The sequence below is a fragment of the Camelus bactrianus genome, chromosome 12, assembly GCF_048773025.1.
Source record: "Camelus bactrianus isolate YW-2024 breed Bactrian camel chromosome 12, ASM4877302v1, whole genome shotgun sequence".
NCBI classification, from domain to species: Eukaryota; Metazoa; Chordata; class Mammalia; order Artiodactyla; family Camelidae; genus Camelus; species Camelus bactrianus.
Genome location: NC_133550.1, coordinates 62140236 through 62156370, shown reverse-complemented (window position 1 = coordinate 62156370; position 16135 = coordinate 62140236). Strand labels below are relative to the sequence as shown.

At 42.4% G+C, this 16135-nt stretch overlaps 1 long non-coding RNA gene across 7 annotated transcripts; it reads left to right on the top strand.

Moving 5' to 3' along the window:
• Positions 1-3793: 3793 nt before the first annotated feature.
• Positions 3794-15918, top strand: LOC105073108 (uncharacterized). 7 transcript variants are annotated; one of them, XR_006726803.2, is made up of 6 exons: positions 3794-4465; positions 5507-5682; positions 6017-6103; positions 9479-9678; positions 9757-9903; positions 10051-15918. It is a non-coding gene; the product is annotated as an uncharacterized LOC105073108 (long non-coding RNA). The 7 variants fall into 7 exon arrangements; XR_012510919.1 differs by having other exon boundaries at positions 5507-5573; positions 6017-9678; XR_012510918.1 differs by having other exon boundaries at positions 6017-9678.
• Positions 15919-16135: the final 217 nt, after the last annotated feature.

Genomic DNA, 16135 nt, shown 5'->3' with positions numbered 1-16135 from the left:
CAAGGTGAGTTTTGTTTCCACTTTTAACACCTCAAGGCCTGTGGACAGAGTTTTACCAACCTGTGCTTCTGGCTGCAGCAACAGAGAGGTGACATCAGCCCAGCCTCGCTGGCCCCTGGCCCCTTCAAAACCCGGTGTCAGCAAAAGTCCAATTTTGAGGGAATCCAGGAGAAGAGACAGGCCTGGCTTAGCACCAAATTCTATGCTTCATGGTTCTAAATTCTTTAAACTCCACACCCCAAGATGGCATGGTTTTCCCTTGTTATAATCTGTCTGGTCTGCTAAAACAAACTACCATTGACTGGATGGCTTATAAACAACATAAATTTATTTCTCACAGTTCTGGAAGCTGGAAGTCTGAGCTCAAGGGGCCAGCGTTGTTGGGTGAGACCCTCTTCTGGGTTGGAGAAAGCTGACTTCTCGTATCCCCACGTGGCAGAGAGTAGAGGGTAAGCAAGCTCTCTGGTGATTCTTTCAAGGGCACTAACCCTCATGACCTCATTTAATCTTAATTACCTCCCAAAGACTCAGTCTCCTAAAACTATAACATAGGGGGCAGGGGTGGTAGTAGGGTTTCAATGTACAAATTTTAGAGAAACAAACATTCAGTCTATAACCTCCTTCAAGATCACCAAGAGCTCCCAGGACCCTGACAACTCGGTGGCTTGAGCCTCGCCCCCTCTCCGCTGAAGTGCTGGGGAGGGGAGTGGGCAGGCAGGGTGTGAGGCTTGGGAGCCAAGGGGAAGTTTGTATCGCAGCTGCTGTGGCCACACAGGCCCAAGGTAAATGCCAAGAATTCCAGGGGTCCCCTAACCTACCCAGGTACCCTCTGACTCACCTGCTACTTAACTGCAGATAAAAAGGACAGAGGAAGGAGCACTTAGATCCCTAATGGACTCCCAAGGCTGATTTTCATAAGGCTGTGATTCGTGAATGTCCACTTCCTAGTTCAGAAAGATGAGGGAGGGTAGGACCCAGGAATGAACCAGGCGAAGGAGAAGAGGAAGGCACTGCAGACAAGGAGCAGAGCAGAGCAAAGATAGGGAAGCAACTGGAAGCAGGGAGCAGGAGGGGTGTGGTCAGCACTCAGCTCACTGATGCTGCTAGTAGGCGACCTTAGGGCCAAGAGGGGTGGGATGGGGCTGAGCTGGCAGCGAAGCCAGGACACAGAGGACTTTTTTTTTTAATGTGGGGAAATATACATAACATAAAATTTACCATTTTTAAGTGGACAAATCAGTGGTCTTAAATACATCCTGGTAGTTGTGCAACCAACACCACCAACCACCTCTACAATGTCTTCATCTTCCCAAACTGAAACTCTGTACTCGTTAAACACTAACTCTCCATACCCCCTTCCCCTCCAGTGGCAAAATGTTACCTGTTTACAAAATATGTCAGTTTCTACTTCATGGCTGCAAGTCTTAATTTACAATAACAAATTCTGTCCTGCTTTTTTTTTTCATTTGAAAGGACCTTAGGATTGCAAAGTTAGCTGCCCAATTTCATTCAGCCACCATGCAAAAAAAAAAAAAAAAAATGATAGTCCCAACACTGCAAATTTTGGAGGCTCGAGCTAGTTTATAGCAGTGTTGACTCTTTAAGCCTGAAATTTTTGGCTTATTCTCTTAAGAAAAACAAATCTGTTTGGGGTCTAACTTTGCTAGACTGGGCTCCAGAAGTACAGTGAACAAGAACCACAAATTCAAAATGTGACAGCTATAATGTCTTCTGTTGCTCATACAAATAGAAGACTCTGGGATTTTTCAAGCTGCATAGATTCAAGCCAGTTGTTTGTTACATGGAATTGAAAAAAGAAAAATCCTGACCCAAGTGACACTACTTAGTCCAAATGACCAAAGACTATTTTATAACAAATTTTAACTTTTGAGAGATGGTTAACATCAATACTATGTATATTTTATATGTCAAATGAAGAGCTCAAGAGTATGTAAAACAGGATTATGTATTACTACCTCTAAGAATATCATGTACCAGATGAACCCCAAGTTCAAATACTGCTGTATTTCAGGTGGAAGCAGTCTTACATACAAAGACAATCTAGATTCTCTGCTCTGCTGTGGGTATATATCTTAAAGAAATTTGAGGGATTACTGGGGGAAAAAATCTTGGTCCATTAAAAATTAATAGGAAAGGTCAATTTGTGGGATTTTAAACGTTTGCTTTAAAAAAAAAAACCACAAAACACAACACCCAGAACACATCACTTTCTGTACAAAGAAACATAGCAGACTTCTGGATGATCATATTTGATCACACTATATGATTTAGAATGAAACTATGTCTGTGGTTTAAAGTTTACTCATTTCTTTAAGAGCATTAATTCATGAAGTAAAGTTCATACTTAGTTCAGCTACATTTAAGGCACAAGATCTCATTTCTAAACCCGTGACACCAGTTTTCCTTTAGTGTAACAACAGTGCTCAGTGTTTAGTAGCAATTATATTTTTGAAAGGTTAACAACTTGTAGAGCAAAATATTTTAACCATATTTATTTTCTCCTTTTTACTCACTATGTACCAGTTACAATATTCACAGAAAGTTTAATCTCCTACAGGGTGGTCCTTCTCACTCTCCCATCCCACACTTTGCTCAAAGGACTTTCCTCCCACCTCATTTCTAGCCTGGTTGGGGGAAATGTGGGGGGTCGGGATTTCAGAAAAGGTATCTGCGCATTTTGCATAGGATTCTAGCTTTCAAGTTAAGTATAAAGGTAGAGAGAAGACAAAAAATCCTAGTTCAAAGCACATTACAGTGCCCCCTAAATTAGTTACAGGAGAGATAGTATCTATCAAGAACCTCGAGAAGGTGGGGCAATCTAAGGGACCTCTCTGCAATTTGATAGATCTGTAACTGACTCTCACCTTACAAAAGTCACCGTCAACTAGTCATGCAAACAACAGTGACAACAAATAGTGAATACATCTTCTGATGACAACTGCCTTTTTTTTTTTTTAAACAATACCTCTCTGAAAGTCCCCAGCTCTATAGAGTTATGCTTTGTGTTAACTTACTCTTGAGTTTTTAGAGGAAATGGTCATAGGAGGTAGCTTAGTGAAAAAATACTAGTTGTGAAAATTGAGGCAAATGAGTTGACAGCTTCCTGAAAATAGCAACTGAAACCACTTGTCAAAATAAATACTGGATGATACAGCACTAGCCCAAATCTGAAATCTAGAAATTAAGACAGTGATCCTATGAAACAAATTTTGGAATAGATGTAAGATTTCTTGAGGCCCAAGAACGGAGCAGTTTCACCAGTTCCTGCCACAGCAGGAGTTGCTGAATACATTAACACAGTGAAAGAGAAAACGGGCTAGGGGTCAGGGGTGGATGTTGCCAGAAGTAAGTGGATCTGACTTGAAGCAACCACTAGGAAACAAACCACAGACTGATGTCAAATGGACCCCCCAAAATTGAATGCTGTGAACAAAATGACAACCAAACAACATAAAGTGGAGAGCGGGGGGACAGTTAAGGCATGTAAGCATTTTTTCAATCAACGTGATTTTGACCTATTTAAATATTTCACACGAGTTTTTAAAGAGGGTTTCAAAGCATGTGGGAAACGTGCAAATTGTTTGAAAACCCTGCACTGCAAATTCAGTTTGCAAGTGTCATTCAGATGTTAAGCCGCTTCCCTCTGCTGAGACTGTTCACGGTGTCAGTACTCCTCTCTTACACTCGCGGTGACCCAGAGGTCACAAACAAGTGGTCTGGACGGAAGGGGCGTGGCATTTGCATCGCTGGAAAACAACCCCGGCTCTCGCTTTCCAGATTTATGACATTAGAGAACCGTGTTTGCATCTTCCACATGCGATCATTCTCCTCCTTGGCATAGTCACAGAATCCCCCGAATCTTACAGTATTTCAGTGAAGGTAAGAACATAAATATATGTCCTGCGCTGCATTTATCGCACAAGATCTCGTTTTCAAAACAGCAGCCCCGATTTCCTGCAGTGTGACAGCGCTCAGTTTTAGCAACAATCCTTTTCTTGAAGTCTTGGAGTCTTAGTGCTGTTCAAATCTGTCCGTGCATTCCCTAATTTTCCTTTGACTCCTGATTCTTTGAAAACCTGCCTTCCGAGGGCACAGCCAGGCTCTTGCTGCCGCTCCATCCTCCCTCCAGCCGCACGGTCGCTGGCCTGGGTGCGGTGCCGGGTACCCAGTGCGCTGCTGCTCCGGCCGCTGCCCGAAGGGGGCGATGGCGAGTCAGGGGCGCGGACCGCGAGGAGGGTGGCAGGGCGGGTCCCTGGGGTGCGAGGGGCGGAGGTGGGCTTCCGCCGCTCTCCCATGAGCCCGGGCTGCAGCCGGCCCCCTACGCCGCCGCCCTCCCGGCGCCCCGTGACACTACCATCGCCAAGCGGGTAGAGCCAAGCTCGCGCCTCGAGAGACTCGGCCAACAGCGCAGCAGCGCCGCGCACCGGAAATCTCTGAATATTGCGTAAGTCCTTGTATTTTAGTTACCGTGGGAGACCCAACATTAGCTTCAGTTTTGTTAAAAATGCTGTTAGGACTAGTCTTGCTTGTTGAAAATCCATACCAATAGAGTGGTCTACTGAGAATCTCCCTGATTCTGGGTGTGTGATTGACGAACAGAAAATGAAAGAATGGCGATTAGGATAATGAAAGCTTGAAAATACACGGGTGTCTTCTGTTTAAAAAAAAAAAAAAAGGAGGCCTTGGGGAATCGGCGGAGGGGGGCAGGCACGCTCGTGGATTCTGCGGGGCGCCGATCAGGGTAAGCTTTCAGAAAGCGAATCTGGCAAAGGGATCCATGCATTTTGTTTAGATGTGCACCCACATGTTTGGGTCAGAAGGGGCTAGTTATGCTGCAGGGGCAATCAGTCCTCGAAATCTCAATGGCTTAAATCAATGAAAAGTCTTTTTCTTGCTTAAGTTCACCGGGCACGGTAAAGGGTAGGGGACAGTCTATCCTGTAGTCCTCGCCAGCCTCCGCGATGCAGGCTGATGCCACCGAGCCTCCACCTAATCACTCAGCAACCTGGCAGAGACACTGCACATTACTCTCCAGCTCTTAAAGTTTCTGCCTGGATGGAACTGATGTGTCACTTTTGCTCGCATTTCGTTGACCAAAGCAAACCACACACTCATGTTTAACCTCAAAGGTGTGGGAAAGTGGAACCTCACCACGGACCGGAAGAAGGATAATGGGAATGTTCTAAAGTAGCCCTGATGGCCATCACGTCATCGTATCACCGTGCTTAGCCATCTTCTTTGTGAAGATCTGAGCCAGTAAATAAGACAAGGAAAGGGAAAGCGATACGATCATTAGAAAGAGGCTACATTTGTCTTATTTCTAGGTTATCTTTCTTTTTTTTTTTAATTTAAGTATAATCAGTTTATAATGTGTCTACTTCTGGTGTACGGCATAATATTTTAGTCATACATATATATACATGCATTTGTTTTCGTATTTTTTTCCATTATAGGTTACTACATCTAGGTTATTTTTCTATCCTAGTTCCATGTAAAAGGACAGAGGGCCACAACCTGGCAGAAGTTGGCATCGCTGTCCCAGCTTAGCACAGGTATGAGTCGGCATAGCACAGAGCATGCGCCTACCTGATGTGGTCCTTACACGCCTTACCTACCAGCCACCTCCTGGCCAATAAAACGGCAAAAAGCTTCCAGAGAGAGGTGAGAACTGAGGGAAAGAGACTTAAGACAAAGTACTAATGGTCTCACAGTTCTGATATATTTTTCAAAGACCTGCCTACTCTCACCCATCTGCCTCCACCACCACTACCACCGCCATCTCTCTTGCCCTCTCACACACATACACCAAAAAATGCCATTGTGAAGCTTCAGAACACCAGGAATAAAAATAAAATCTTAAAAGCTACCAGTTAGAAGTGATGTATTGCCTAGAAAGTAACAAGAATCAGACTGGCATAGGGCTTCTTGCTTGTAAGTTGTTTGTTTGCTATTTATGAATTTTTGTGGTCACTGTGAGGTTGTATTTTATCTCCAGTTCGCCGAAATGGATCAGTGGTTTGAAAGAGGTTCTTCAAAGGTAAAGTAATGATGAAAATGGCAGAACCATCCTCAGAAGAACACGGTAAGCATAATGAACAAACAGTTCTCAAGTGAATCTATGAGATATGAAACTGCATATTCTAGGATAGGTTCTTGGGTGATGATTTTACACATGTAGCCAAAAATGAAAACTGTGAGTGTAAGTTGAGTGAAAAATATTTGCAAATTTCATTCACTGGACCAGCCGTCCGTTGCTCCTAGTCCTCCATATGTTACCATTAAAATTAAAACTTTGATAAATAGCAGTCTGGAGCCATAAAAAAGGGCTCCATTATCTTCCCCTAAAGTGACCAATCCAGTTTTTCAAGAACAAATACAAAATAATGCTTTCTAATGTACAATTAATTTTCCTTGTTGCTAAAAGTGCAGGAGACCAAAGCTACAGAGGCATGGTTCTAAGCTGCTGCTCTCTTTAAAAAATGCACATAAAAATCAGTCACACAATCACCAAGAAGGCTGTAAACCAGCTGCAAAAATAGTGATAAAGACTCTGCTTGCAGAGAGCCAAAGGGACCAATGACAAAACTCCTTTATCAGATAACACTGTTGGACATTACACAACCTCAAGAATACACAAAGTAGAAAAGCAATTAGGGCATACACATACTAGCGGATACTTCCCTTTTCAGCAAGCCAAACCTGCCCACGTGTGGGATATGAAGCAAGCCCTTGGCATATACAGGGTTCAAATGTGAAGGAAAAATGCTGCCTGGCTTGTCATTTTGTTGGTGGTGCCAAAATAATGATAAGAGGCTTCTCAATTATAGATTATTTACTTTGTGAGTCATGTGCTAGAAATGGTATTTTGGGATGGGTGCCAGAGTTGAAGCAGCCACGGCTGTCGTAAGCAAGGGTTCTGCTCTGTGAATAAAAAGAGTTTGCTTTTTTACATGCTGCCTTATTCACAGAAAAGAGTTAATGGTCAACAAAATGCATCTGATTCAGGATTAAAGGGAGAAAAAACAAAAACAAAAATCGAATCCTGGTAAAGGTAAATGCATATCTTTTTAGCAAGCGGTGAGAGAAAAAAAAAAAGCAGGTAGTATACAGATCAGTGTGCGCTCAGTCAGGGACGACAGAAACCTAAATCCAAATGGATTAAATAATAAATGGAACTAATTATATCGTTTGTGATGCCAGAGTGCTGGCTCCATTTCACTGCATGTGCCTTGGCTCTGTCCTCCTCCTTGGCGTCTTTTCTGACTGTCCCCCCCCCGCCCCCCACTGTGATAGAAAATGGTTATGGCAGCACCAAGTCCCTCACGTTCACCCCAACACTCAGACCAGCAAAGAGTAGCTGTGGTCCCCCAGTTCCCAGAAGTCCTGAGACTCACACTGATTGGACAGGCTTAGGTCACATGTCCATTTCTGAACCAATCACAGTGTGGCTGGGGGTGGAACCCACTGATTGCTCCATCCCCGGCCTAAAGGCAAAAAGCCCGCAAAGAACAGCAGGGAGGGCAGGAGGGCGATCTTACTAGTATGAAATTATTCTTAACGTTTAAAATACTGTTTCATCTTGTAATTTAAAATCATTGATGACACTCTGCCTTTTTTTTATGTAAATTGGTGATCCGTGGTGTGAAAACTTGGAGGAACATGCCTTAAGAGGATGCTTCAAGGACCTAATACCTAATGAATATGCTTTGCAATTCTACGTTCTCCTAAATAGCAAATGCTTGAATGACTATTACAAATTCATACCCCCAATAAAACTCTCCTTCATCCATTCCCCTCATAGGAAATGGAGTCAGTAAGTGGCAGGGAGAGAGCTGGAAGCGTCAGGCCAGAGTTTATGCTGTGCCATTGTTCTGACCTCTATGCTGACCGGGCACCAGCACCACAAAGCTTGCAGGCTGCCCTCATCGAGGCAGCACCTCTCTCTCCCTCATCCTCTCTGTTTCTGCTTTTCCTTCTGCAATTCCTTCGTTCCTTCCCTCATCAGTCTGGCTTCTCTTTTTGCACAAGGGCTATCATGCCTGTCCCAAAATGCCCCCCAGTCCCAGGACTCCCTGACCTTCCAGGTCCAGCAGCCAAAGCTAACCTAGGAGAAGCACTGTCTCTTAAGTCTAAGTCTACAGAAGAGAGAATCTGATGGTTCAGCTTGCTTTGGGTTTCCAGTTAGCCATGGAAGCCTCCTCCACAGGGTGGGGGAGGAGGGAAGACTGCAGCAAAGGGGACACTGGCTCTGTAAGTACTTCAACGCATGTCTACAGATCCTTTGAAAAGCATTCTGGCATCCTCCTCTAAGTGTACCTTTTGAAGGCAGTTTGTAGGGCTATGCTGCCCAGTTAGTGAAGGGCAGCACTCAGGTGGACCACGTGGAATCAGGATAAGCTCCCTATAGACTAGAAAAAACTCCGTTCCCTGATGACACGAGGAGAGAGCTAGCCTGATGCAGATCCAGAGCTGGCTGCACCTCTGGATCTGACTAAAGTCTGGGTGACTGCCAGGCTGATTTATCCAGGAGCTGGAGAAAAGCACCTGGTGTAGCTTAGACCAAGCCTCCTAGCACCTCACCTGAGCTGTATTTGTTCCCCTGCCAGATCTGTTGTGTCTTTATTGGCTCTCCTAGTGACTTCCTCTGTCATTGGAAGTTACTCATTACTTTTGCTGTCTGAAGCTGGAACATGCATGAGGCACTGAGATGGGGAAAACCCCTGGGCCTTGGGTTGAGACCATCGTCTCCCTGACCCCCAACCCTAGACCTAAGCTCTTGGCCCCAAACCCTGATCAGCAATAGTTGCCATCACAAAACCAGCTTCCTAACCTTTTAACATGATCTCCAGACATTAAACTAGATACCTGTACAGACTACAAGCCCATTTTTCCCTTGTGGTATTTATGTCTCTCTCCTTGCATAAGAAGAAAGTAGCCAATGATAATGGGAAAACCATGGCCTTTGGGGTCAGCAAGACCTGAATTTGAGCCCTGGACTCACCTCATAGGAGCAATGAGATCTCACTCAGGAGGCTTGCCTTATGAGACTGATTCTTGACTGGGAAATTTGTAATGAATTTCTCATGACAATCAAACTAAACAACCTAATATCAAATGGCTGAAACAATTGAATGTCAAATGTTAGCCCCTTTGCTGGGCAGGGATGAAAGCAAAACTGATTATGAGTACCTAATCCACACTCTTTCTCTTAACATCTTATCAATTCAACACCTATTGAACACCTGCCATATACACTGGAAGGTGATAAGGGAATCCAGCATGAACCCCAAACTCCAGAAATTCACAGTCCTGTGTCTCTGCCCTCACATATAAATTTACCATCAAAGGGAAATGGTGGGATCATGAGCTTCCCAACTTCCCAGAGGTCTGTAAAACTTTGTAAATGCCAATCACAAGTAATAGTCCCATTTTCTTCTCTCTGGAAATGTCTCAACAGCAGGATTCTCCAAAGGACTCTGTTTTTCTCTCTTCTCTTTATCTCTTACATCCTCACTCACTTGATTCCCAACCCCTGAAAGAGACTGAACAGGGGTCACCACTGCCCCAGTAGAAAGTAGAGGAACAGTGCAACAGAGACTAGCAGCTGTGATTCAGGACCACGAACAGCTCCACGCGGGCTCCACCTGGTCCAGACAGGTGAGTCCTAATCGCCCAGGGCCTCACTGCGCCCATACAAGAGCCCGTCTGATGGCAGAATCTCCTTGCCCCTCATAGATTTGGCTCCTGTTGCTCGAGTACGTGGATCTACACCAGCGCTTGTGCTGTGAATTATGACAACCCTCCTCTCGGGGGCTGGAAGATGGCTCTGAAAACCAAAAATACTCAGAACTACTTTCCATTTGGACCTATGCATGGGGAAAGGTGAGCTCCAACTGTCAGCTTCTGGGCTAAGCAAATGTAAAGGGATGGGGCATTTGTGGATTTGCCTAAGAGCAACTCCTAAGCCAAGCCAAGTCACAGTGCTTTTCTGCTTTAAGCCTCCCATTCACGTTAGTCAGTGACTTTCAGGTGCAGAAGTTCATGGAGGAATGCCCCAGGAAGGGACACCCAGAGCCGAGCCCAGTGCAGAGCTGAGCCTTTTCTACTGGCCTGTCTGAAGCACCCAGGAGGTGAGATTTCCCTCCCTGAGACTCCGCCTTTAGAGCGATGCCTCTCATAGCAGAACTCCTTGACTAACACATTCCTTCCTCTTCCTACCCCTTCACTGCAGGCCTTGAAAAACACAAAGTCTGGGCCACTCCACTCTCTCCCTCTGTCCTCCGTTCCTTCTGTCTCAAGCCTCAGATCTCACCTCTCTGTCTTTGCCTCCAAAATCTGCTTCACCATCCTGGATTCTTAAACTCCAGTACCTTAGGCTAGCAATGTGAACTCAGCTTTGATTCCTACCTGTCCTTCCACCCCTGTTAAATCTGCTAGTGAAAACTTTTAATCCTTCCTATAGAAAAGTCTCTAAATCAATTATCCATCCAGTGTTTTCTTAACCAAAATCTATGTAGACTGAAAAACAGAGTTTTAAATGATTGTACAGACTGGCAGTTGAGGTGACCACGTGCATTCAGTTCATACTCCTCTGGAGACTCTACCAAGACGATCATAAAACACAAAAAGGAGGAAAAACATAATTAAGAAAAGAAATCGTAGAGAAGAAAATAACCTGAAAGACTGGAAATAGATGGAGAAGAGAAAAACTGACAGTGCTTAGAGTGTGCATGGAGGGAAATCCAGCCAATTTCTGTTTTGTCCCCAAGGACTGCTCACAAAACGAGGACAGGGTCCAGGCTCACTGTTCGAAGTCTTGGATCTTGGGTGGGTTGTCCCCTGTTTATGAAAAGAAGAACTGGAAGCTGGGGTGGGAGGCAAGGAGGGAAATAGAAACCTTGTGACCAGGGGCTGTGCCAACCTCCCACTGCTCTGTAATTAGATCAGTCATCGCCCGGTGTAACAACAGAACAGTAACCACCTGAGCTACTGCTGTGACGAGGGATCAAGATTAGGGATCAAAGACCCAGCAACTGAAAGATGCTGTCAGAGAGGGCAATCAGGAGGGAGAGAAGTGGGGGAAAAGGCAGAGAAACAGAAACAAAACAGCTTCCTCTCAAAATAAGTCTGCAGACCCAAATTCCCAAAACCTACAAAGAAATCTAGACTGCTGAGAAAGGAAGCCAACGAAATCAGCACATGAAGTCACTACAGATTAAGTAATCTCATAGAATAATATGACAATGGCTTTGAAGAAGTGTATGGGGAAAATTCAAAGACCTGGATGCCTGCACTGACTTAAGGCTGGGAGACACTGCAGAGAGGTTTCCTCGGGGATTCCTGGGATGGGGGTTACTGATAGATGCCCCCCTTGAACTGGCACACACTGTGTGCGACTCCTCTGCCTTTCACCACTTGCCAAACTCCTGCCTTTGAGGATATTCCAACAGGTTGACCAAGGAAGATGACTGAGGCATCCCTGCAGCCAGAGGAAGGAAGACTGAGATAAAGAATTAGAACACATGCTGAAAGACGTCCATGTCCTAATCTCAGAACCTATGAATATGTTACCTTATATAGTAGAAGGGATTTCGCAGATGTGATTAAGCTGAGGATATTAAGGTGGGAGATTAGCCTAGATTATCCAGGTGGACCCAATAAAATCACAAAGGTCCTTACAAGAGGGAGGCAAGAGGGTCAGAGTCAGAAAAAGGAGATGTGGTAACAGCACCAGAAGTTACAGTGATATGCTTTGAGGATGGAGGAAGGGGCTGTGAGCCAAGGAAAGCAGATGACCTTGAGAATCTGGAAAAGGCAAGGAAATAGATTCTCCCTTTAGAGCCTCCAGAAGGAACCAGCCTTTCTGACACCTTGATTTTGCCCCAGTGAAACTGATTTTGGACTTCTGACCTCCAGGACCGGTAAGATAGCAAATTCATGTTGTTTTAACCCACTAAATCCACGGTAATCTGCTATCATAGTAATAGGGAACTCATATACCTAGCAAAATAGAACTGCTTGATTTTAAAAATGATATCTAAAATCCAAATGGATCTCCTTTTTTAAATTACACACACTTACAAAACTTCTTGGAGCATAAAACACGATTTTCAACTAAAAAATTTGTCAGGCAAATTGAAGATTATTGATACCTAATTAGCAACCTGAAGATGACATGCAGGAAATATCTCAAAAATATGAAGAAAGATCATCACCCAAAAATATAATTTATGAGGGAAAAGAGACTTGGTGAACAAAACCGAGAGATCTGATGGACAAATAATAGCTGTTCCAGATGGAGACAAATGTGAACAGATGGGGAAGAAGTCATCATTAAATCCTAGAAGAAATTTTTCTTGAGCGGGGGAAGATACACCTACCAACTGATTTAGAGGCTCACTGAGTTCTATTTGGGTTGAGAAAGTCACACGTGAGGGTACATCCCGGTGAAATGCATGATCTTAAAGGAAAAAGAGAAAACTTCCCAGGCTTCCAGGCAGAAAGAGCAACTTGAAAAGAGTCTATCTTATAGGATGCAGTTTATTTTTTGGGTTAGAAACTGATATACGGTGCCTTCTCTCTCCTCACCAGAAAAAATGCGTCCAGGAATTAAGGGATAGAAGTAGGATTGGGTCCTCTCTCTCGTACACCTCATAACCTGCTTGCAGAATTTTTGCTTCCCATCCCGACAGCTCTGAGCTCTGTGGGTTTGGAGGCTGTGGTTCCCAAGAGAGATGTGCTTCCACCAGAGGATACAACTAGAGTTGTATTAAATTAAATTCCACTCAACTGGAAGTGGGAGCTACTACCAGCCATTTTGGTCTTCCTGCCATTAAACCAAGAAAGGGTTCCATGTGGCCCCAAGGCTAATTGATCTTGATTACGAGGAGGAATTGGTTTGCTGCTACACAGTGGAGTCAGGAAGAGTGAGATCTGAAACCTAGAGGATGTCCCGGGATGCCCCTTAATACTTCACGTCCAATCATAAAAATTAATGGAAAATGACAGCAATCAAAAGGTCATGACCACTGAGAATTCAGAGACTTCAAGAATGAAGACTTAGGTCATTCCATCAGCTAAAGAACCCTAAACAGTTGAAAGCAAAGGATGTGCAGAATGAGCAATAGAAGAAGGAATTACAAATGTCAACTACAGCCTCATGACCTGTTACAGAAACAAAGACCATCAATTGTGAATATTTTCTTCCTTGCTTGCTCTATGGTGTGTATGTGTATTTTTTCTTCTTCCCCTTTTCTATTACTATTTTACATAACTTTTGTTGGAGGTTAACTTTCCAATTTCATATTTAGGTAACAGGGTATTCAGATGGTACTGTGACTTGATTTGAGGGGTTATTAACATTACCCAGAGATGAGGGTAACATGCCTGTTGGGACTTTGCATCTTCTCATTTGGGGGAGAGACTGAGAATGTATTTTTTGGCATGAAGGATTGTTGCACCAGGCTAACTGGAAACCTAGAGTTGTTTTCTTGTTGTGTGAAAGTCAAATGCATGTATAATGGTAACTGTGAATGCTGAGAAGCCAACAAGGTGGACCATGCCCTTCTGAAGCTGTTGTCTCTCAGCTCTAAGCCCACCCTTCTACACTCTGCATTGTGATACTGGAGATGGGACTCCAATCCACATTTCAGCTTGGCCAGCAGGTGCCATGTTAGGTTCCATCAGCAGGGGACGCTAGGGGAATAATAGGAGGCCAGGGGAGGAAGATAGGACTGGCTACTTTCCATCTGCTTCCTATTTGATTCCTGTAAGAATCACCTAGCTGTTCATCCTGCAACAGCAGCTGAGTCCAGTTTGAAGTCTTTACAGAACCAGCGTGATCACACCCCACATGTACACCCCAGAGACATCAGCACAAGCCAGCCTGTGCCCCCTCAGAAGTCTGGTTTCCAACCCTGTGGGGCCCCTCCTCCAAGCTGAAGGGACACCTGCACCAGCCTGACAGTACCGCCTCATTAGAGGTCTGAGATTCACCTTTCTGAGACCCCTCCTCTAAGTCACTAAATTTTAGTAATTCCAACTTCATCCCTTTGTTTCCCCAACCCCTAGGAATGGTTCTAGCTGCATCCTGCCTGCAAATCTCAGAATGATCCTTTTACCCTTTCAGTTACCTAGTTAATGCCTTTGTACCTAGTTAACAATTCTTTCGACTAAATTCTCTCTGCTCAAATAACCGGTGTGTTTTTTATTTCCTGAGTAGTCCCTGACTGATAGACTGCTCATTCAATGTATTTAATGGTTATAGGACTATTCATGTTTCTATGTCTTCTTGAGTCAATGTTAGTAAGTTATATTTTTCTAGGAATTTGTCCAGTATAAAATTTCAAATATGTTGGTATAAATTTGTTCATCATACCCCATTATTATTTTATAGATATCTGCAACATGTGGAATTTCATCCTCCTTTATTCATTCTTGATGTTATATTTTCTGTACCTTCCTGCTTTCTCTTGATCAATCTCAGCAGTTTACCAAGTTCATTGGTATCTTTAAAGACTTAATTGTTTTCTTTGTTCATCTGCTCTACTGTATGTTGATTTTCTCTTGCATCAATTTCCCACCCTTTATTATTTTTTCCTCCCCTTTCTTTGGGTTTGTTTTGCTGCATTTTTTCTAACTTCTTTAGATGGAGGGTAAATCATAAATTTGTAGTCTTTCTTATTTTCCAAAGTATGAAATTAAGGCTTTAAATTTCCTTCTAAATACTATTTTAACTGAATGCCACAAGTTTTAATATGTGATATTTTCAGTATTATCTTTCAGTTTAATGTTAAAATTCATCTTTGACTAATGGATTATATAAACATGAGAATCTAATTTCTAAATATACTAATAATTTATTCTCTATTATAATTTATACAATATAATCATAGAAGATGATCTGTATAATTTTAATCTTTGATATTTGTTGAGACTTGCTTTGTAGCATAACATATGGTCAGTTTTCACTAATGTTCCATGGGAGCCTGAAGTAAATGTATATTCTCTAATTCTTTTTCAAAAAAAAAATCTATAAATGAGCATTCAATTATACTCGTTAACTGTATTTCAAATCTACCCTCTTACAGGGTTTTGTACACACACACAGTGGTGGTGGATTGGTCAAACTCTTGTTGCTGTTCTGTCCATTTTTGCTTTATTCATTTTTAAGGGAGTGTTATAAGATGCAAATAAGTTTCAAATTGCTTTATCTTCTCAGTGAGTTAAATATTTTATTATTATGTAGGTACCTTCTCTATCCTTAGCAATTGCTTTTCTTTCAAGAATATTTTCTCTGATGTTAATTTAATTAAAAATAGCTTTATTTTGTGCACTTCTTTATCTTTTTATTTTCAAGTTTTCTATACCCTCTTAATTTGACTATATCTCTTAGATAGCTAGAAGGGAAGGTGGTTAATCCATTTTGAAAATCTCTGTGTTTATCTGGTGTGTTTAGTCCATTTACATCTGTGATTGTTATTATATTTGAACTTATTTCTATAATCTTCTTCCTTTTCCTCGTTGCATTTTCTTTTTGATGCTTCTTTATTATTTTTTCTTGGCTTTTTTTTTTTAACCGATTGAGCTTTCCTTTGTTTGTTTTTCCTATTCTTGTTTTCTATTTCTATTTGTATTTCCTACTTCCTATATTCTCTGGAATTTATATATTCAATTTCTTTTCTTTTTAGTGATAATCTGTGAATTTTACCATGCATATATGATTACCAAAGTCTAAAATTAAGCGATATCTTATTCTGCCCTCTCCTGAATAATTCAAGAAACAGAACACTTTAACACCAATTTACCCCTCTTTGATTATATGTTATTGTTATTCAATGTTGTATTTTGAGTCAAAACTTTATTATTCACCTTAAAGAACCAACTTTGAGCTTTGTAGATTTTTTTTATCATTTGTCTGTTTTCTTTTTTAACTTTCCCCTCACTCTCATCTTTTTTCTTCCTTTTACATATCTCAGGTTAAATTTGCTTTTTTTTTTTAATTCTTAAAGCAGAAACTTAGATTATTGATTTTAAACCATTTTTCCTTTTCCAATATATATATAGCATTTAAAGCTATACATTTCCTCTAAGCATTGCTTTTGCTACACCCACA